This window comes from Entelurus aequoreus, linkage group LG08, assembly GCF_033978785.1.
Source record: "Entelurus aequoreus isolate RoL-2023_Sb linkage group LG08, RoL_Eaeq_v1.1, whole genome shotgun sequence".
NCBI classification, from domain to species: Eukaryota; Metazoa; Chordata; class Actinopteri; order Syngnathiformes; family Syngnathidae; genus Entelurus; species Entelurus aequoreus.
The window spans coordinates 50096485-50120628 of NC_084738.1; the positions used below are offsets into that span (position 1 = coordinate 50096485).

At 40.9% G+C, this 24144-nt stretch overlaps 1 pseudogene; it reads left to right on the forward strand.

Moving 5' to 3' along the window:
* LOC133656400 (gamma-aminobutyric acid type B receptor subunit 1-like) overlaps positions 1 to 24144 on the forward strand; it is a 182550-nt pseudogene that overhangs the window by 58460 nt on the left and 99946 nt on the right.

Below are 24144 nucleotides of genomic sequence, written 5' to 3' on the forward strand. Positions count from 1 at the left end.
ATGTTGAAAGACCCGAAACCCCGAGGGATCTCAGGCACATCACTGAGGATGTGTCCCAGTGCATCTGAGGATGTATCTTACAATCATACATACACATATACATACATACGTATATATATATATATATATATATATATATATATATATATATATATATATATATATATATATATATATATATATATATATACTGTGGACGCTGCCCAACACCAAGACGCTGAGAAGGCTTCAGTTCTCAAGAAAATAGGGTTTATTTAACAAAGGCGGGGGAGGGGGAATAAATGTAGTCAACTTAAATCATCCTTCCAGTTGGGGTACTTTTCATCATGCATTTCATCACATTAGCATTGTCCAACACTGGTTGCCGCCCGACAGTGTCCCATGCAGAGGCAGACTGAGCCCAGGTTCTGCCCCTCAGCTACTCTGCCTAGGGCCACATCTCTGCTGGGGTGAACCTGGGCACACCTCTTACCTCCGATAGGACACTGGTCAGCCCGGCCCCATAGAGACACCTTTCAAATTTCCCCGTCCTAAGCTCCCTGCTTGGCTCAGGAACTTCGATTTCCTCTTCATACGTCCTGGACAGGGCGTCTGCATTTTGGATCTCCTTGCCCGGTCAATGTTCCACTGTGAACTTATGATTTTTCGGCTCAATAAACCATCTGGTGACCCTGGCATTCTTGTCTTTGTTTGTGGCCATCCATTTTAGGGGGGCGTGGTCGGTCACTAACAGAAACTCCCGGCCCCAGGGATGAATGGCCCATTTGATTGTGACGCACTCCTTTTCAACAGTTGAATAGTTTGTATCATGGTTCTGTAGTTTACGACTGATATTTATATCACTTGGGCCAGGACCGCCCCGATTCCCGTGCCTGAGGCATCTGTCTGTAGGAGAAACGGCCTGGTGAAGTCAGGGGACACCTGTACTAGCTCTTCACACAGAGCCTGTCTGAGAACCTTCGTCCACCTTACGTGACGGGGAAAAGCGGCTGCTTGTCGGGTCATACAACGGGGCTGCCACAGTAGCAAAGTTATTAATAAACTTTTGATAGTAGGACACTAACTCGAGGAACAATTTCATCTGCTTTCTCGTGCTGGGTGGGGCCAATTCTGGATCCTCTCCACCTTTCTCGTCTGTGGTTTAACGCACCCCCGTCCTATAGTGTAGCCCAGGTTGTCCGTCTACTGGATCCCCAACCTGCACTTCTTTGGATTTGCTGTCAGTCCCGCTTGCCTGAGTGCACCAAATACTGCCTCCAGATGGTGTGGATAAAGCTCCTATGAGCTACTGTGGATGATGATGTCATCCAAATAGGCCGTGGCGTATTGGAGGATGCGGTCCATCATCCTTTGAAACGTGGCTGGTGCGCCATTGACCCCAAATGGCAGGACCGTATATTGGAACAGCCCGTCTGGGGTGGAGAACATATTTGAACGGGCTCTTGGTGTCAGGGGAACCTGCCAATATTCCTTCATAAGATCGAGTGTGCTGATAAAGCGTGCCGGGCCTAGTCGTTCCACCAGCTCATCTACTCTTGGCATCGGGTAGGCGTCGAACCGGGAGACCTCGTTCAGTTACCTGAAATCGTTACAAAATGTAATAGTTCCATCTGGTTTTGGGACAATAACGATGGGGCTCGACAAGGGGCTATGGGACTCTTCAATGACCCCGAGCTCCAACATTTTCCTCACTTCCTCTTGTACCGCCTTCAAACGGGCCTCCGCTATGCGATATGGTCTCTGCCTTATTACCACACCTGGCTTGGTGTCGATGTCATGGGCGATTCCCTGGGTGCGGCCTGGCAGCTCTGAGAAAATGTCTCTACTTCGGCCTATAAGCTCCTTTAAGTCCTGTACCTGTGGGAGACAGTTCTGTTCCTATCACTTCTGGTGGCTCTGTCCGTGGAGAGAGGGTGGTTAACAAAGCCGGAACCGGGGTTGTTTCCAAAGTATGCCATTTCTTCAGCAGATTTATATGATATATCTGATCGCCTTTTCGCTGGCCTGGCCGTCTCACCTTGTAATTGACAGGACCAATCTTCTCCACAACCTCATACGGCCCCTGCCACTTGGCCAGGAACTTACACTCATGCGTTGGAACCAACATCAGGACCTTCTCACCTGGTTGTAGCTCCTGAATCTGTGTTCCTCGATTGTAGGTGCGAGTCTGCTCGGTTTGAGCCGTCTCCATGTTTTGACAATGTCGTTGTTGGTGATGCGGTGTTTTCTGATCACAGTCCTGTTATGTTTAATTTAAGTTTTGAACCTGATGTAAAACCACTTGCCGTGCGTCATGGCCGTGTTATTAGGTCTGACACCACAGCCGCCTTCTCCCCTTTATTCACTGTCTCCATGCAAAGTATACCACTCTGTGCAGACACTAAACAATTGATGTTCTCTTTTCTTTCTACATGTTCCGAGATTCTGGATAGTATAGCGCCCCTTATAGCTATACGTCCAAAGCCAATACAGGAGCCTTGGCTCAATGAAACTACACGCACAGCTCGGCGTGAGTGGCGAAGGGCGGAGCGCAAGTGGAAAGGGGATCACTTGGAAGTCTCCTATCAAATTTTAAAAGAAAACTGTTGAAATTATCAAAGTGTGGTTAAAGCTGAGAAAACAAAATATCTGTCAGACTTAATTTTAAATAGTATCAGCAAGCCATGTGTTCTTTTTAATACTATTAGTTATGTTCTTAATCTGAATCCAGCCACTTTACTGGAGATGACAAGTGAAACTTGTGAAAAATTTCTCTCCTTTTTTAACGACAAGGTTGCTTCTATTCGGGCAAATCTTTCTCGTTCTCCATTGAGTTTTAATGTGGCCACTCAGTGCTCGGCTTTGTTTTGTCAGTTTAAGCCTGTGTCCATGCCTGAGCTTACAGGAATAGTCGACAAACTAAAACCCTCGTCCTGTCCCACAGACCCAGTCCCCCCTCGCTTTTTCAAAGAAATCTGGGACACTATTGACTTGTCTGTTAGGGACATCATCAACAGCAGCTTGATTTCTGGCTGTGTCCCCTCTTTTTGTAAAAGAGCTGCTGTTGAGCCTTTGATTAAAAAACAGGTCTTGATCCTACAAGTTTGTCAAATTATCGGCCCATTTCCAAATTACCTTTTGTGTCAACAATTTTGGAGAAGTATGTTTTGGTGCAAATGCAGCCTTTTTTAGATGAAAATAACACTTTAGATCAATTTCAGTCTGGATACAAAGCTTTGCACAGTACTGAATCTGCACTTTTAAAGGTTTTTAAATGTCTGATTCTGGCAGCTCTGCCATTTTAGTGCTTTTAGATCTTACAGCTGCCTTTGACACAGTCGACCACACAATTCTTTTAGACCGCCTGAGAGACTGTGTGGGTGTCAGGAGGACTGCATTAGAGTGGTTCAGATCCTACCTGTCAGAGAAGTCCTTCTCTGTCAGGCTGGGGGACGCACCTCTTCTTCTGTTCCGCTTTATTGTGGTGTCCCCCAGTGATCTATTTTAGGCCCCATCCTGTTTTCCCTATACATTCTCCCTCTTGGAGAGATTTTTAAAAGACACGGAGTGTTCTATCACTTTTATGCAGATGACTGGCAAATTTATATGCCAATTTCAAAAGGCCACGGCCCCCTGACACCCCTTCTTAACTGTCTATGCGACGTCAGACTTAAATCCAAGGGAGACAGGGCCTTCTCTGTTGTCGGCCCTAAGCTCTGGAACACTCTGCCCCTCCATGTTCAAACTGCTCCCACAGTGGAGTGTTTTAAGTCTCATCTTAAGACCCACTTTTATTCTTTGGCTTTTAACACTACGTGAGTTGTGTGGTCCTCTGTCCTCTGTTGTCCTCTGTGTTTTTTTTTAATACATTTTGATTTCTATTTACTGTTTTAATTAGTTTTTCCCTTTAAAATCATTTTTAATCATATTTATTTTTATATTGTTTTTATATTGGTTCTATATTTATTTATTTTTTGTTTTTATTCAGTCATTGGTGGAGCTAAGGATAATATTTGATTATTGTTTTTAATATTGTTTTTAATATTATTTTTAATATTGTTGTGCAGCACTTTGGAAACATTTCTGTTGTTTAAATGTGCTATATAAATAAAGTGGATTGGATTGATTGGATTGTCGCACCAGAGGCCACACCTTCTTCATCCTCCCCTGCATCTGCTTGACTTGGTCTTCTACCGAGCTATGGGGTGACGGCTGGCTCTCCCAGGCTTTCTTTGCCAGGTCGAGAAGGCCTCGGGGGGGCTCTGCCCATAGAAGAGCTCAAATGGGGAGAAGCCAGTGGATGCCGCAAAAAGCACATGGGGAATGAGTTGGTCTCAATTCTTTCCATCTACTTCGGGACGGCGTGGCGCGATTGGGGGAGTGGCCGTGCCAGCAACCTGACGGTTCCTGGTTCAATCCCCACCTTCTACCAACCGTGTCATGTCCGTTGTGTCCTTGAGCAAGACACTTCACCCTTGCTCCTGATGGGTCGTGGTTAGGGCCTTGCATGGCAGCTCCCGCCATCAGTGTGTGAATGTGTGTGTGAATGGGTGAATGTGGAAATAGTGTCAAAGCGCTTTGAGTACCTTGAAGGTAGAAAAGCGCTATACAAGTATAACCCATTTACCATTTACGTCAACCACCTTTCTCAGGATCTTTTTCGATGTCGCGTTGAACCTTTTCACCGGACCGTCCGTCTGGGGATAGTACACTGAGGTCCGTAGCTGCTTCACTTTCAACCATATACACAAGGCTTTGACGACTTTAGACATGAAGCATGGGCCTTGGTCCGTCAAAAGGCTGGATACACTGGCAGTTGCTCTCTACAATGGCACCTGCTCTCTACAATGGCACCGGGGCCTACTATGGCTGACTATGGCTGCCCAGTACCTCTCAAATAGGGTGCAATCGGTTCCAATTAGCAGTGGAACAAGGAGTTTTGGGATCACACCAACCTGGATTGTGTGGTCTCACCCCTCGGTGTCTGCAGCTGTAGGGACGTGGTGGGGTACTGCTGGACGTCACCGTGAACGCAGGTCACTGGAACCATCTCTCCCTCAGCGGTGGCCGCCAGATCTGCCCGCACCAGCGTGATGGAGTTGCCGGAATCTAATAGGGCATGCGTATCCACCCCTCCCACTCTCACCGGCAGGGTGGCTCGTCTTGTTTATTTGTGGGCCCAGCAGGAGGTGACGTACAGGCTCTGGCGAGGGGTTTCCGACTCAGTCTCCAAACTGACGTCCTGACCACGCTCTCTGTCTGGACAGTCCCAAGACGGGTGGTCCTCTTGGCCACACACATAACACCTTTGGCGGGGCGGGGTTCAGGTCTGTGATACCTGTGCTTTTACGTAGATTGGAGGCAGTCTCTGGGCTACTGGTGCAGCTCCTCTTCTCCTCTCTGTGCCATTACGCTCTTCCCCCACCGGGTGGCGGGCTTAGCTTCAACAGACCCACTTCAACATCTTCACACTTACTTGGTAATTTTCAAGCAGGGCTACTGGAGGGGTACTTTATGCTTCCGCCCTCTGGTCCTCGTCAGCACGCGTGCATCTGAGTTTTGTAACAATTCTAGACATCTGATATTCTTTTTGAGAAGGCCAGAGAGCAGGGCATTACAATAGTCTAAATGACAGGAAATAAAAGCATGCATTAGCACGTGTTGGACTGTGAGAGAAACAGGCGGACTGTGTCTGTGTTCTTAAGATGATAAAAACCTCTTTTTGTAATATTTTTATATGTGGGATAAAAGTCAGCTCGGAGTCAAAAATCACGCCCAGATTTTTTTACAGACTGTGTTGGTTTAAAATCTTGTAACTTTGGTAAAAGTTTCTCCCTCTGGTCTACAGGACCTATAACTAAAACCTCTGTTTTGTCCTGGTTGAGCTGTAGAAAATTCACTGCCATCCATGACTTGATGTCTAATGCAGTTAAAAAGGGTATCTATTGGTCCTGAGTCATCAGGAGACACGGCAATGTACAACTGGGTATCATCAGCGTAACTGTGGAAACTGATGCCGAGTCTCCTAATGACGTCTCCAAGAGGCAGCATAGAAAACATTAAAAAGAATGGGACCTAAAACTGAGCCTTGAGGAACCCCACATCTTATCTCGTGGGTTCCCGAGGGACATGTCTCCATGCTTACATACAAAAAATCTGTCTGTGAAATAAGAGCGGACCAGTTAAAAAACAGTACCAGAGAGGCCCACCAGGTGTCAAAGTCTCTTTAGTAAAATGTGATGGTCTACTGTGTCAAAAGCAGCGCTTAGATCCAGCAGAACCAGCACTGTTAGTTTTTTATTATCTAAATTGTACCTGTCATTTAAAATATTTTTTAATTTTACTTAAAAACTGTAAGTTGGATACAGGTCAGTAGTTATTAAAAATATTCAGAAAGAGAGCGGCGGGGAAGACACCTGTCTGAAGAGAGCAGTTCATAATAGTTAAAAGCTGTTCCTCAAAGAATCCATAAAATGATTTAAAAAGTGATGTAGGAATTGGATCTAAAAGGCAAGTGTAGCACCCCTACTGTAGGATAGCAGGTTAGTACAACAATTAAGATTACTAGGTTCTTGGCTGTATAATTGAGAGACTCGCAATGAGACGTTACGTACTTAGTGGACCACAGAACAACTGCTGGCAAATTTATTGCACAATAATAAACAATAACACATGAACAGTGTGCTTTTTAAATTGTAAATACCCCCCAAAAATAAATAAAAATAGAGCTCTGTTGCAAAAATTCAAAAGTAGCAAAATAGAAGAAATGTCCTTTTTAAATTGTCCTTTGAAAAAGTAAATTCTACCCGGGTAGTAATGAATTGAACACTGTCTATATTCCTTGGTTGGGAATCCTTAGTTCTATTGTAATCCGTTATTCCATACTGATTCGGTTCGATACTTGCGACTCTGATGGTGGATCAGTTCAGTTATAGGTCGCTGCAGAGTGTGGAGACCGATGTAGCTGGCCACACCACATCCAAACGCTCCCTCTCCGCAGACTCTCACTCACTGGGACTGGCTCGCCATCATAACTCAAGTCCAGTTTGGAACCAGACTTCAGGATCATACAAAAACCAATCTGCACATAGCAGTACAGAATGTAATCAGTTAGAATACTCTTTTTACTCTTAGTTCTCTTCCATATGGTACCATGTTAACTTCAATTTTAAATCAATAAACACAGTTACTCATTTTAACCATTTAGTTATGGATATATGAATACTGGTCGGTTCACACTGTACTCCATATAAGTCTGTAAGACTTTAACAGCAGCATCAAATCATGAAAACTATAGTAACTTCACCTCTTACTTATCACTTCAATGAATGAAATGAGTTACATCCATTTAAGGATTTTTACCCTTTTATCTTTAAATTATGAACTGTGAATTATCACTTTTTAAACCATCACAAAATAAAATAAATGATTATTTAACTGAAATCACATTTTGGTCATCATGTATTATAATGGTTATCATTTTAACTGTATCAATTTAATAAATGAAATGTATCAACAGTTCCCATTTAAGCAGAATGACGAGGGTGCTTTTAGCAGCATTGAAATGAATGCAGCTCCTCTGCTCACTGCTAAGGCTGAACACAGTAACATTAAATAAACCTCTCTTTTACACAAAACGAAAATACAATAAAGTTATCCAACTGCAACATGCTAACATGTCACAGGGCATTCTCTCAAGACATCATATTACTCCAATTGGTTTTGTACATTTTAACTCTGTGTCTTGTTATCAAACTCCTCTCTTTAGCGCTAACAGGATGGCTAGGCTAACAGGCTTGCTAGTAGGCCTCACTCACAAAGTAACACTTACTGAAGTTCTCAGCAGCACAAAACACAGCAATCCAGCTCCCACTGGAACCAGGCTATCTTATGCTGCTTTTCCAACACTCGGTTTGAGGAGTGACAAGTATTTTAACTTATAAACCTTGTCTTTGTAACACAACGATATGACTCGTGCCTTCACTCTTTGACGTTCAGTGAAGGAATGTCTGGAATGAGAAAGGTGCGTGCGACCTCTACTGGCCAACATGTGAATAACGTGCTGCGTGCATGTATCATTAATTTAACCCTGTAGTGACCACATGACTTTGACACATCAAGTTTAACATTTTTTAAGTGACCAAAGTGACTTTGGCACACCATAGATTAGAAATGAATAATAGGAGAATATATTAGTGACACTATATTTCCATATGGGTTACACAAGTTATTGGGTTTATTTTGGAGAAAACTCTACCAAGTGTCCATGCTTCAACCAGGACAAAAATCTCCTGTGTTGCCTCAGGCAAGGACAACAAATCAGCTGTGTCAGCATATAAAACGTGTTGTGTTTGGAGACCAGAGCTAATGTCTTTGATCTTGGTTCTGAGGTGGTCCGCAAAGTTCTTGCAAAGTCTACTTGTTCAAATAGAAAAAGTGGAGAAGAGGAACCATGGGTTGCTTTTATGTTCTGTGATGAGTTGTGAATAATGTTGAATTCTGGCCTGTTTGACTGTGTTATTGTAGGTCTTGAGTTGTTGATGTAAAATCTGATAATGTATTGTTAATTTGGATTTCCTCCATCTCCTCTCCGCACTCCTGCAATTTGTTTTTAACTGACGTAATTGTTCATTGTTTCTCCACAGAGGTGTAGGTTTCGTTTTGATTGTTTTTGTTAAAAGTGGAGCTACTGAGTCCAAAGTTGATTTCAGTTTACTGGTAAAACGATCAACGATGACGTTTCAGCAGGAGCGTTCTGTAAAATCTTAATATAATTTGCAGCCACTCCAGAAGTTATGTAGCGTTTCCTCACTGTTCTCACCGGGGACTGGTGATATTAAGAAGACACAATAGTGGTCAGACACAGCCAGGTCAACAAAAAGAAGACACGCCAATGGACAGGCCATGGCTTATGACCAGGTCCAGGGTGTGTCCCCTGTTGTGAGTCTGCTGTGTGACACTCGGAGGCCTTCTCCGACAGCGAACGACCACCTCGGTCCAGGGAGCCCTCTTGTTTGGAGTGGAACACGAAGGTCCCTGGCAGGAAGAGGACGGATCCCAGAGGACTGTGTCTCTATTAGCTGAAGCTGGCTCACCGGTCTTCGATGTTTTCAGCCAGCTGAGTGAGTCCTGAGTGAGTCTGACATGCGTTGAATGTCTTTTTGCAGGTCAGCGATCTTTTTTAGTAGTTGCTCTCTTGATCTTGCGTCATTGTGCATGACTAGCATCTTTTTAACTAACATTTCGTGAAAGATGGAATCGCTAACAGATTCACGAGTCCGATTGTTAAAAAATTTGCATGATGGCGAAAAAGACACAAAAAGACGCTGGTTTGCAGCACTTTTTTTTCCCTTCTTGAGGATTATGATTAATTCTTCATAATTCTTCCCAGGAGAGCGGATTGTTTTATTGTGTTCCAAGTTTTTTTTTTGCTTGTTTAGCGCTTCGCAATAATGCTCCATGGTGCTTAGGGTTTCATTCAATCTGCATCTATTTAGCACACAGCTTCTAAAACTTGTAGATCATACCCCTTATATTCAGGGTTGAAAATATAATTTGTCCCAAAGTAATCGTTGGCTCTCATGAAGTCTGCATGGTGAAGATAGTGTTGATGTTGGTGAAGGGAAATGCGAATGTTGTGATGCGCTCTGTAAAATTAAAGTTAAAGTTAAAAAGTTAAAGTACCAATGATTGTCACACACACACTAGGTGGGGTGAAATTTGTCCTCTGCATTTGACCCATCACCCTTGCTCACCCCCTGGGAGGTGAAGGGAGCAGTGGGCAGCAGCAGTGGCCGCGCCCGGGAATCATTTTTGGTGATTTAACCCCCAATTCCAACCTTTAAAGGCCTACTGAAATGACATTTTTTTATTTAAACGGGAATAGCAGATCCATTCTATGTGTCATACTTGATCATTTCGCGATATTGCCATATTTTTGCTGAAAGGATTTAGTAGAGAAAATCGACGATAAAGTTCGCAACTTTTGCTCGCTGATAAAAAAAGCCTTGCCTGTACCGGAAGTAGCGTGACGTCACAAGCGCTAGTGCTGCTCACAATTCCCCGTTGTTTACAATGGAGCGAGAGAGATTCGGACCGAGAAAGTGACGATTACCCCATTAATTTGAGCGAGGATGAAAGATTCGTAGATGAGGAACGTTACAGTGAAGGACTTGAGAGGCAGTGATGGACATATCTTTTTTCGCTCTGACCGTAACTTAGGTACAAGCTGGCTCATTGGATTCCACACTCTCCTTTTTCTATTGTGTATCACAGATTTGTATTTTAAACCATCTCAGATACTATATCCTCTTGAAAATGAGAGTCGAGAACGCGAAATGGACATTCACAGTGACTGAACATGTAAATACACGATTAATAATTCAGCTTTGCGAAGCTAAAAAAATAGAAGCTACCTTAGCTACGTAGCCAACGTTATAGCAGCAGTCTCAAATGCAGATAGAAACTAAATTTAAAAAAAACCTGACTGGATGGATAGACAGAAGATCAATAATACTATTAAACCATGAACATGTAAATACACGATTAGTAATATTCCGCTTGGCGAAGCTAAAAAAACAGAAGCTAACCTAGCAACGTAGCCAACGCGATAGCGCCAGTCTCAAATGCAGATAGAAACTAAAGAAAAAAAAACCCTGACTGGATGGATAGACAGAAGATCAATAATACTATTAAACCATGAACATGTAAATACACGATTAATAATATTCCGCTTGGCGAAGCTAAAAAAACCGAAGCTAACCTAGCAACGCAGCCAATGCAATAGCGCCAGTCTCAAATGCAGATAGAAACTAAATAAAAAAAAACCTGACTGGATGGATAGACAGAAGATCAATAATACTATTAAACCATGAACATGTAAATACACGATTAATAATATTCCGCTTGGCGAAGCTAAAAAAACAGAAGCTAACCTAGCTGCGTAGCTAACTTAGATGCGGCGGCGGGTGTTGTACGCTTTAGACGGCACCCCGGCCGCCATCAGAGTCGGCAAGAAACATATATTTCCACAAAGTTACGTACGTCACATGCACATATCGACACGCACGTACGGGCAAGCGATCAAATGTTTGGAAGCCAAAGCTAGACTCACCGTAGTGCGTCTGTTATCCTGCTCAAAACACAACACAACCTCCTGGTGTTGGTGTTGCTGTAGTCCGCCGCTCCACCGGCTCCAACTTTCTTATTTGCAGTCTCCATTGTCCATTAAACAAATTGCTCAATCGCTTTATTAACAAGCGGTAACTGGTTGTAGTTCAAAAAGTAACGCACACACATATACGAGCTGCTGTTAGCCAAAAGTCACGCTCACACACACTCAAGTTCTCCGCCAACTCACTCGCGCATGCGCGTTCCCCAAACCCTTAAAGACACAGTACACTAATGCAAATATCACAGATATTACAGTATTGTACTTAGCCGCTAAGACACCGATCGATCCCACCTACAACGTTCTTCTTGCAGTCTCAAAAGATTCACCAACACAGATGTCCAGAATACTGTGGAATTTTGTCAAAGAAAACAAGAGGCTTTTCTATCGGGTCCGATGGGGTCCAACAACTTCCGTTGCTTTTGTGACGTCACGCGCATAAATCATATCCAAAGGAGTTTTTCAACCGGAAGTGTGGCAGGAATTTTAAAATTGCACTTTATAAGTTAACCCGGCCGTATTGGCATGTGTTGCAATGTTAAGATTTCATCATTGATATATAAACTATCAGACTGCGTGGTTGGTAGTAGTGGGTTTCAGTAAGCCTTTAATTCTGAGTGCCAAGCATGGAGGTAATGGGTCCCATTTTTATAGTCTTTGGTATGACTCGGCCGGGGTTTGAACTCACAACCTACCGATCTCAGGGCGGACACTCTAACCATTAGGCCACTGAGTAGTAGTAATACGCCACCGTCTGCTTAAAATGACAAAAATACATAAATATTACATGGTATTATGAATATACCTGTTACTACATTACATATGTGTATGTAAAACGTTGATGGAGGTTTTTGGATGTTTTTAGAGCGCTTTATTGGCGGATAAGAGCAACTCCCAATGGCTCCACTGTTAGCTGACTTTTGCTCGCGATAATTTAAGAGTTAAAATTAAATAAAAAAAATTCAAGAAAAACCAAGGTGTTCTTGTCTTATATAAGAGTTGTGAATGATAGGCAAAATTCCAAAAAATGGGATGTTCCCCTTTAAATAATAAAAAAAAATAAGATATGATCTGCCTGGCAGTTTTCAGATTTTTGTGTTATTTTTCTGTCTATAATGCTTTTTTCTGACTGGTGCTCTTATTTTTTAATACAAGTGAACACATGGAGAAAAATCCACTCCCAAATGGGCCGGACTGATTAAATCATGGCACGATAACTTAAAAATAAAGACAACTTCAGATTGTTTTCTTTGTTTAAAAATAGAACAACCACATTCTGAAAATGTACAAATCATAATGATGTTGTTGTTGGGTTTTTTTGCCGGATAAAACCTGTTCGTGGGCCTAATCCGGCCCGCGGGCTGTACGTTTGACATCCCTGATCTACAGAGTTGCTCTTTGCACTCAGGCAGCAAGAAGACTTTCTGGTTTTGGTGTGCGAACACGCACTCATGTCATGTCACACGTCATGGTCAAATCATTTTAAGAATTTTCCTCCAGTTAGTTGGTTATGATTTTGATAAAACACAAAATAAATATTAACTGAATTCAACAATATAAAACAATGTAACAGTATAGAAACACTACAATAATGTAACATCGGGAAATTGCAACAAAAGTATCAATCCATCAATATTCACTTTGGTATTGATTTGATCAATATTTGAAACGATATGCCACCCTTACTGTAACAATCACCTGATTATTAAAATAGATTAACATGTGCCGAGTTAACTTAAAATATTTTTAATGTAACTTTATAAACTTTTTTTTAAGGTTTAAACAAGCAACACTCGTCAACAAGCGATTTAGGGCCTGATTTACTAAGATCCTAATACCACGCGCTAAACAGCAACTAATAGTACACAAATTGCATGGACTATTAGTGGGCATGTTGTGTGTGATTTACCAACACTGTGTGTACAATTGTAAAGGGGTGCAGACTAAGGCTGCAGCTAACGATTATTTTTCTATTGATTAATCTATAGATTATTTTTTCGATTAATCTGTTAATCTTTCGATTATTTTTTTCCGATTAATCTATAGATTATTTTTCCTTTTACCGATTATTTTTTTATTCAAAATGAAGATAAATGATAAATGGGTTATACTTGTATAGCGCTTTTCTACCTTCAAGGTACTCAAAGCGCTTTGACAGTATTTCCACATTTACCCATTCACACACACATTCACACACTGATGGCGGGAGCTGCCATGCAAGGCGCTAACCAGCAGCCATCAGAGGCAAAGGGTGAAGTGTCTTGCCCAAGGACACAACGGACGTGACTAGGAAGGTAGAAGGTGGGAATTGAACCCCAGTAACCAGCAACACTCCGATTGCTGGCACAGCCATGAAAAAATAAATGTAGGCCCGTTTTTTCAAAAGGCATGGCTTTTATTTACAAAAAAAAAGAAGTATGGCCACTCAGTCAACATTGACAACAACATGACTAAATATTCTGTAACAATGTAAACATTTAAAACTTTTAACATTTAACAAAATTAAAAGTAGCTTATTTGCTTTTTAATGTGCAAATATAAAAGTATCAACATCCAGTGCAAATCTTAATATTCTGCAATAGTATAAGCATTTCAAAAGTAAAAGTATTGCTTATTTTGCTTTAAAATGTGCAAAAATAAAGATAAACATCCAATACAAAAAAGTGCAAAACGAAATATTCTGTAACAACAGTGTAAACATTTCAACAAAAGTGAAAGTATTGCTTATTTGCTAAAATGTGCAAAAATAAAGATAAACATCCAATACAAAAAAGTGCCAATCTAAGTATTCTGGAGGACTGTAAACATTAAGTATGGCTTTTAAAATGTGCAAAATAAACATCCAGTCCAACACAGTACACAATAACCAATTCTACTCATTCCAGTGAGTGACTAACAGTTGTAATGAAGAAAGGTTAGCATGTGTACATGCTCTGGTTCTTTTCTTGTTTACAATATTCCCAGCAGCTGAAAATAGGCGCTCAGAAGGGGTCGATGTGGCTTGAACTGAGAGGTAATTAGCCTTCACCTCAAGCCAGGACTGCGAGTGAGCTGAGCTGCAGTTTATATTTCTAGAAGGTCAACGGGCTCATAGTGATGTTACTAGTAGTTGACTGAGAGGTGTTTATTATCATTTGGGGAGAGTCCGCTGCCTGATGCTCACCTGCTAAACACCTATCTGCTCCACGCTGAAGCGCTGACTACATGCGCTCTGAATACGCACTGCTGATTGGCTGGTAACGCTCTGAATACGCACTGCTGATTGGCTGGTAATGCTTCGTGTGTACCAATCAGATGGTTGTGTGGGTGGGACAATGCTGCGTGCTGAGACAGAGGCAGACGGAGCAAAGCAGCTTGTTAACACTTTAGCTTTAGCTTAGAAACTCGTTCGGTACACCCCCGTACCGAACCGAAAGCCCCGTACCGAAACGGTTCAATACAAAACACGTACCGTTACACCCCTAGCAGATACAAATGACACATTCATGTTTTTGTGTAATGATGACAACGTATGCTCGCGCGGACGATTGACTATATGGTTTTCTTTTCAAATGTTCGTTCATAGCCGTTGTGCTGCTATGATAGGCCATTTCCGCTCGACACAGTGTGCATACAACAACATTATTAGGCCGTTTATTGAAATACTCCCACACTTTTGACCACTTTTGGCATGCTTTTCCCCCCTCGCTCGCATCGTCTGCTTTGATCGTCTGCTTTGCGCTTCGCCATGACGGTAGTGTGACGTAAATATGCGACGCGTCGACGCACAAAAACGGCGTCGACGTATTTACGTAACCGATGACGTCGACTACGTCGACGCGTCGTTTCAGCCTTAGTGCAGACCGCCTTATTTAAATGAGGATGTGATACACTGGCATCACCATGGAGACACTCGATCTTTTACTGCACATTCATGTTTTTGTGCTTCTACCTGTAGCGTTTGCTATGTTTTCAAACATGCAAGAGACATCCAACATGCATCTACAATGGAAACCACATGTTTTTGCGCTGAAGGTGCGCACATAGGAGTGAGGCTGCACTTACTGTGCTCAAGATGCAAAAAATGTGTATTTCAAGACGTTTTTTTCAAATAAAATATACAGTACGGGCCAAAATTTTGGACACACCTTCTCATTCAATGCGTTTTTATTTACTTCCTTGACTATTTACATCAGACCTGGGCATTCTGCGGCCCGCAGGCCGCATCCGGCCCTTTGTACGTCCCTGTCCGGCCCGCGTAAGGCCAATTATAAATTACAAAATAAATTTTAAAAAGTATCTATTTCGAGTGTGCAATACAACGGTGCTGCTTTTGTTTTGAAAAGCGTTATTTGTATTACTTCCGTGTGGACGTATGCTCGTGCGCGCAGCGGCAATCACAAATACAAAATACATTTAAAAAAACATCTTTGTCGTGCGTGCAATACAACTGTGCTGCTTTTATTTTGAAAAGTGTTATATGTGCGTATGTCCTGTGAGGGAAGGCGCACAGCGACATGCCCGGTTATCCCCGAGACGCTAAAAAGAGAAACGTTGATGACGAATGGCGTGTTTTAAAAAAGACATGGACTGCCAAGTAAAGGTAAAGCCGTGTGCTTAATTTGTGGTACACACGTTGCTGTGTTTAAAGAATATAGTGTAACGACCTGCTGAAGTAGATGTTGTCTTCTTGAGTTGCGTAAATGAGAAGTGTGGAAGGAACGAGATATGTTCAGCTGTGTTAGTATAGCTTGCTCAATAAAAGTTTAAAAATTGCGTCAGACTTGGTGTGCGCTTCTTCTGGACGCTACAATTGATGTCAGAAGTAAAACGTTGCGCATACTGCACTGTTTGTGTGCTACGTCATCGGGAGGTACGTGCCACGTGAGGAGCTCGCTGCAAAGAGAGAGAGAGAGAGACAGAGAGAGACTGAGAGAAAGAGAGAGAGAGGCAGCGTTTACAGGTGCAGCCACGCTGCTTGCCACGGGGGGAATTCCGCACTCAATGAAGACTCCCAGGTTTGATGGCAAGGCGAACTGGGAGGCATTTCATCCCACTTGTGACATCAATTGTAGCGTCCAGAAGAAGTGCACACCAAGTCTGATGCTCTTTTTAAACTTCTATTGAGCATGCTATACTAACACAGCTCAACTTATCTCGTTCTTTCCAAAAGGAAAACCAATCCTCACTCCTCATTTCCGCAACAGCAACGCTTCCTCCTTCTTCGCCAATCACCTTACAGGCATGCTACGTTCACAACAAAGAGGATGCAGGATGAAGTGACAGAAATTGAAATTTTTGTATTGTAATATACATCAGGAAGTGTTGTGTAAGAAAGTGTTAAAAATAAAACCATCAAAAGCCATCTGCTTTTGTATAAAGATAAGTTAGGTTAAATGAAAATATTATTATTATCTATCTTACGGTATATCAAAAATAATTTGTGCAAAATTTAATTGAAATATTGTCGGTGCGGCCCTCCAGCAGTGCTCGGGTTGCTCATGCGGCCCCCGGTAAAAATTAATTGCCCACCCCTGATTTACATTGCAGATTGTCACTGAAGGCATCAAAACTATGAATGAACACGTGGGAGTTATGTACTTAACAAAAAAAGGGAAAATAACTGAAAACATGTTTTATATTCTAGTTTCTTCGAAATCTCCACCCTTTGCTCTGACTACTGCTTTGCACACTCTTGGCATTCTCTCGATAAGCTTCAAGCACACCTGTTAGGTGAAAACCATTTCAGGTTACCTCTTGAAGCTCATCGAGAGAAGGCCAAGAGTGTGCAAAGCAGTAATCCGAGCAAAGGGTGGCTATTTTGAAGAAACTAGAATATAAAACATGTTTTCAGTTATTTCACCTTTTTTTGTTAAGTACATAACTCCACGTGTTCATTCATAGTTTTGATGCCTTCAGTGACAATCTACAATGTAAATAGTCATGAAAATAAAGAAAACCCATTGAATGAGAAGGTGTGTCCAAACGTTTGCCCTGTACTGTATGTTAATGTTATATATGATAAATGAAAAAAGGAAGAGCATTGAAAAAATCGCCAGCAGACACATTTAACACATCAGTTAAATTTGTTTTAATCAACCCCTTAACTCACCCAGCATGTAGCTCTAAAATTATAAAATTATATTTTTGAATAGACAACATGTTTAATATTTTTTATTTCTGACAGACCATGGACATATGTTGACACATGCACTTATGACAAAGGATTGTATGTCAGTCGTCTGTCTTTGCAGCGCGAGCAGCGAGAGTGTGTCAGTTTGCCCGTACATTTCAGACGTGCTAAATAGTGCTTGCTAAACAGTGATGAGTGTTGATAAATCACACTGTGCATGCTGTGTAATATATTTGCGTTTTCTCCTCTCAGTAGTGCGGGCATTCTGATGATCAGCATTTATTCTGCATATTCAAAGAAGACGGAGACGCAAAATGGATTGTACGCCTTATTCTGCTCACTTAAGATACAAAATCCACTTTGCACGCGTTTAGGAGATCAGCGTTGCATGTGTTATCAAGTTTAAGTAGTTCTTAAATGCTTTTATTTACAGTAACATAGTGTTGCAAATCCACCTGTCCTCTGCCGCGATTCGTTCTTGGGTTTTACCACCGATTTTCACAAACTTCTCTTCTGCATTAAAAATAAACTGTTGTTTCTGAATCATTAGTTCCAGCACCAACAGTGATCTGGATGTTGTACTTGTCATTGTTCACTACTACACAAGAAGGTAAATATCTTGTCAACGGTAGCTGGGGTTGCTCTATACTCCCTCTAGGGATGGGATTTGATAAGATTAAAAAAATATATATATTATTCTTAACAGTTCGGTTCTTTATCAATTCTCTTGTCGATTCTCATTTGGATAAAAGGATAGCAAACATATTAGCATCAACTTTGTTTAGTTAAGAAAACACAAGAGTATAATGAAGTGTATTCATTAACTCATATTGTGTTCTACATATGGTGAATGTTTATATTCAACTTGGAGAAAGCGAACCACCAGATTTAAGTAAATAATGGTTGAGGGCATAATAAATTAAGGCGCCTTAGTTGGGCATTCGCATGTGGACTGGGTTAACTCTCTCACAAGAAGAGGCAATAAATTCAGACTTCGGAATGCAAAAGTGATAGCTCTATCCTGGAGGAGAGACTCCATGTTCATCCTAAACATCAACCTACAAGTTATGGTATACATCTGTTGTCTTCCCAGTCTTACACGCGAACATCTCCTTACATGGTCAGGTTGTACTCTCCTTAATTAACACACACCCAGACAGAGAAATAAGGAATATAAAACTGTGGTTCGGCTCCCCTAAATTAGGAGTGCCTCATTTTTGATAAAACCTCCTCCAGGTACTGCAGACCTGTATAATGACGCTTGTTTGTAATAAAGTAACTTTTTGTTTAGCAAAGCGTGTCCGACATCTGTTTTGATCCAGCCACACTGCCATGTCACCTTTCTGTCCGGACGAGGATGACAAGACCAGAAATACTCATCAATTCATGAGTAAGGCCTTAATAGACTCCAGCCTTGATGAAGTGTGGGGGAAAACAGTTTTTGTTTTGAAAATAACTATATTATGAATGTGAGTATGAATGCTTGACTGTGTATCTGTGTTGGCCCTGTGATGAGGTGGCGTCTTGTCTAGGGTGTACCCAGCCTTCCGCCTAAGCGCAGCTGGGATAGGCTCTAGCCCCCTGAAAGGGTAAAGTGGTACCAAATGGATGGATGAATGAATATAATGTAATATCAAAGTCAATCAATCAAAGTTTACTTATACAGCCCTAAATCACGAGTGTCTCAAAGGGCTGCACAAGCCACAACGTACATCCTCGGCTCAGATCCCACATCAGGGCAAGTAAAACCTCAACCCAATGGGATGACAATGAGAAACGTTGGAGGGGACCGCAGATGTGGGGCCCCCCATATAACTTCAGGGAAAATCCAAATGAGCCCAGGTTCTTGCCTCAGACACTTGACTGAGCACACGCATACTTACGCACTAATTTTCGCAGTGCCTGCCAATCACCATGTGGTCTTTTTGTACTCAGCCTATGGGTCGATAAGAGCAACCCAGCCACCTGCAAACTACTCTCACATGAATTGCACCAGACTGTTTTAAGTAGAGATGTCCCATAATATCGGCCTGCCAACGTTATCGGCCGATAAATGATTTAAAATGTAATATCGGAAATTATCGGTATGGTTTTTTTATTATCGGTATGGTTTTTTTTTTGTTTGTTTTTTTTATTGATAATTTTTTTTTGTTTTAATTGTTTTTATTAAATCAACATAAAAAACACAAGATACACTTACAATTAGTACACCGACCCAAAAACCCTCTCTCCCCCATTTACACTCATTCACACAAAAGGGTTGTTTCTTTCTGTTATTAATATTCTGGTTCCTACATTATACTGTATATCAATATATAACAATACAGTCTGCAAGGGATACAGTCTGTAAGCACACATGATTGTGCGTGCTTGCTGGTCCACTAATAGTACTAACCTTTAACATTTAATTTTACTCATTTTCATTAATTACTAGTTTCTATGTAACTGTTGTTATATTGTTTTAATTTCTTTTTTATTCAAGAAAATGTTTTTAATTTATTTATCTTATTTTATTTTATTTTTATTTTTTTTTAAAAGGACCTTATCTTCACCATACCTGGTTGTCCAAATTAGGCATAATAATGTGTTAATTCCACGACTGTATACACGGTATCGGTTGATATCGGTATCGGTAATTAAGAGTTGGACAATATCGGAATATCGGATATCGGCAAAAAGCCATTATCGGACATCCTTAGTTTTAAGTAGTCTTTTTTCCACAGTCATGTGCTTTCTTATCTTTCTCAGGCTGCCTGTAAGCTTTTGCTTGATTGTATTGGATGGTCAAACCTCACATTTCCTTTTGGTAGAAGTAAAGGTAGCTATTTTATATCACTTTTATTTTCAAAATATTTTTGTGTAAATAGGAGAAACTGACTTTTTTGACCTACTATTTTAAAAAGATTGCAGTAATAAAACAAATATTATACTTTTCTGTGACAAATGTCAATTGCACAAAAATGTGTTGTGTACAGAGAAGGGAAGGAGGTGACAACCAAGACAGAACTGCGGTTCACAAGGTTTATTCAAACCTTTGATGATTACGTGGCGTGTGTATGCTACTCTAAGTGAATGGGTGTAGCCTATGTGTATAATCAATGGTGTAAATGTTACCAGGAGTTGTTGTCTGTGAATGTTGGATGTATCCTTCATCAAATCAAGGGGGGTGTCTGAGCGCGCTGCCAGCGGAGGTGCCGGCAGCTCCAGCTGCAGAGAAAACAAGGGTTCGACTCCGCGTCATGACAAAATGTTTGAGAACATGTTTAACATTTTTCAAGTATAAGTGACTTTTTTTTTTTTTTTTAAATGTCGATACAGTATAAATGTTAAATAAAATTTTGTCAGACAAAGACAAATACAAGCAAGTCAAGTCAAGTAGAACTGTAGACAGGGCAATTTTTCAACCGTCAGTATGAAAATTAACCATTACTTTGCAGACAATTTAGCTTATCTGCTTTGTAGGGAAACGTATGCAATATTTATGACTAATCACCGTGTCTGCAGCTGTGTAGAACACCTCTTAGACAGGAAGGAGATGTGCAAACTGTTCGTGACACGGCGTCTCGTCATGCAATGCATTAGAAACATTAATTCCACATTTACAGTTAATGATAGCATGTTTTAACATGGTGTAGACAGTGTTAGTTTTGTATTTACCTGCAATATTAACAGCAGACAACGTGTTGACAGTATACCGGTGCTAATAAATTAAAAACGGTACTATAATGCCTCTGAATAATACCAGTATTTTTTTTATTTTTATGGACATGATGGCGGGCCGTTGTCACATCGTGACATTGCTGGTAAAACTAGCAAAGGCGCATGTAAGGCAGACACAGTGTTGGAGACAGAAGAGGGAGAATGAACGCATTTTGGCTTAAAAACTAATTATAAAGGTGAAGCTATAAACACTGAAACGAGGCACTGCAAGCGATGCTTTAAAACATTGCTAGCTACCTAGCGTCTAATGTCTATCCGCAAACGGCAGTGTTTTAGCTACTCCTAAATTACTAATCATCGCCCCCATGGCAACAAATCAACTTTGTTTCTTACAAGTATCATCCCTGCAGGACGATGAATAGCTAAACATGCTTCACTACACACCCAAGGAGGATACAACAGCTAACCGCTAACAACAAGCTAACTCTCCTCTAACGACACCAAGTACAAGAGGCGTATATAGTCGTATATACTACAATAATTACATCGATATTTTGTATTATCACAAAATCTTTTGTCATTTTTTTTTACTTTAAGTATGACCCTGCAACTATACTTGGTATTAGATTGATACCAAAATTTGTAGTACCAGCCAAAACGTATGTGAAGTGTCCAAACAATAGAAGAATAAGTGTTTACCTATAATAAGTGTTTAAACATTTTAACAGAAATGTAGATAGAACATGTTAAAACAGAAAGTAAGACTATATTAACAGTAAATTAACAAGTATATTAATAATTAATTCCTTCATAATTTTGACAAAATAATACAATCAACTATGACACAATATGTTACTGCATATGTCAGCAGCCAATTTAAGAGCCTTTGCTTACTAACTACTAAAAGAGAAGTTCTCTAATACAGTGTTTTTCAACCACTGTGCCGCGGCACACTAGTGTGCCGTGAGATACAGTCTGTTGTGCCGTGGGAGATTATTTAATTTCACCTATTTAGGTTAAAAATATTTTTTGCAAACCAGTAATTATAGTCTGCAAATGATGTGTTGTTGTTGAGTGTCGGTGCTGTCTAGAGCTCGGCAGAGTAACCGTGTAATACTCTTCCATATCAGTAGGTGGCAGCCAGTAGCTAATTGCTTTGTAGATGTCGGAAACAGCGGGAGGCAGCATGCTGGTAAAAAGGTGTCTAGTCCTTAAATCAAAAATAAACAAAAGGTAACTGCCCCTAAGAAAAGGCATTGAAGCTTAGGGAAGGCTATGCGGAACGAAACTAAAACTGAACTGGCTACAAAGTAAACAAAAACAGAATGCTGGACGACAGCAAAGACTTACTGTGGAGAAAAGGCGGCGTCCACAATGTACATCCGAACATGACATGACAATCAACAATGTCCCCACAAAGAAGGATAAAAAACAACTGAAATATTCTTGATTGCTTAAACAAAGTAGATGCGGGAAATATCGCTCAAAGGAAGACATGAAACTGCTACATGAAAATACCAAAAAAAGAAAAAAAAGCCACCAAATTAGGAGCGCAAGACAAGAACTAAAACACTATACACAGAAAAACAGCAAAAAACTCAAAATAAGTTACAGCGTGATGTGACAGGTCGTGACAGTACACCTACTTTGAGACAAGATTTGATGATACTATATTGATGCATGGTTGGTTATGGTTTAAAGTCATATCCAACAATTGCGAGAACAACTTTTTATTGTCAATATCGGCTACTGAGTTTCATTTTTTTATGTTTTCTGCTGGTGTTGTGCCTCAGAATTGTTTCAATTAAAAAAATGTGCCTTGGCTCAGAAAAGGTTGAAAAACACTGGTCTAATGTATTCACAATGCCAAAATGTTTCTTTGATTGCAATAAGAAATGTATGTTTAATGTATTATAAGATTTGTTTTTAAAATAAGCCAATAATGACATTTGTTGTGGTCCCACTTATGTCAAAAGTATCGAAATACCTGTTTGTACCGGTACCAGTAGCAAGATATTGGTAACGGGACAACCCCAGTGCTAACTTTGTTAATGCTTCTGGTAGTATTTTCTCAATTTGATGAAATATCCACTTTGCAAGTATCGCAAGTTACCCTGTTGTCTTTTTTTCACTCGAATAATTCTAACATTTGTGTTGCTGACCGGTGCCGTGCGTGGGGACGTCATCCATGTTCTCAGGCATCGATAACAAAATTGTTCACAAAACCGTCAAATGATTCCCAGGGATCGAAACCCTGGTGGTCTCAACAATAACCAGTTTTCGATTCCCATCCCTAACTGCCCCATAGTATGACGCCGTCATAAAGCAGTGTGTAACGTTAGAGTTAGGGTTAGGACGCTGTAGCACAGGGGTGTCAAACTCATTTTAGCTCAGGGGCCGCAGGGAGGTTTTCTTTGTCTTACTTTGGCCAAAAATAGAACAAACACATTCTGAAAATATTACAATAAAAATACAGAAAAACATACCCGCAGCGGTAAAGTTTAGATCCATGAAGGAAAGAAGAAAGTTAATGAATGTGTATAACTGAATACATCTACATATTCATAAATTTGTTTTATTTTTTTTAATGAATTAAGTAACGTTTATGACAACCTTTTTCCAATACACAATATAGAATGTGAGATATAACAGGATAATGCATACATTTATCATTTGTTTTCAAAACAGTTAGAAAAAAGTGGCCCCCCAAAAATTTACTGTGGGACCCCATTTTTATAACTTGATGGGTTCCCTGGGACCCCATTTTGAAAATCCCTAGCACCAACACTGATGGAGTATTGGTGCTTGCAAAACACCAGCAGGCGGCAGTGTCCTGCGGGCCGATTCTAATACTACTCTAATATCATCCCGGGGAAAATAGATAATTAATTCGCGGGCCGGATTTGGCCCGTGGGCCTTGACTTTGACACCACTGTTGTAGCATAATGCCGTGGGCACAGTGATGATTTACCTGGGGGAGCACATTCATGTCAGAGTTTTAAATTCATGCAAAAAAACTAAATTGCAAACCTTTAGGTCCGAGTTTTAAAAAGTTTGGTATAAGAGATTTGGTGGATTTTGACCTGCAGCCAAACACTTTGAACTTGATTTGATCTTGCTGGAAACAAATCTCCGGTGGACAGCTGATGAAATAAGTTTTTAGTTGGTGTCACGTTCTGCCCTTTGCGACTCAGGGTCGAACTAATGAACAAATTAAATAGCA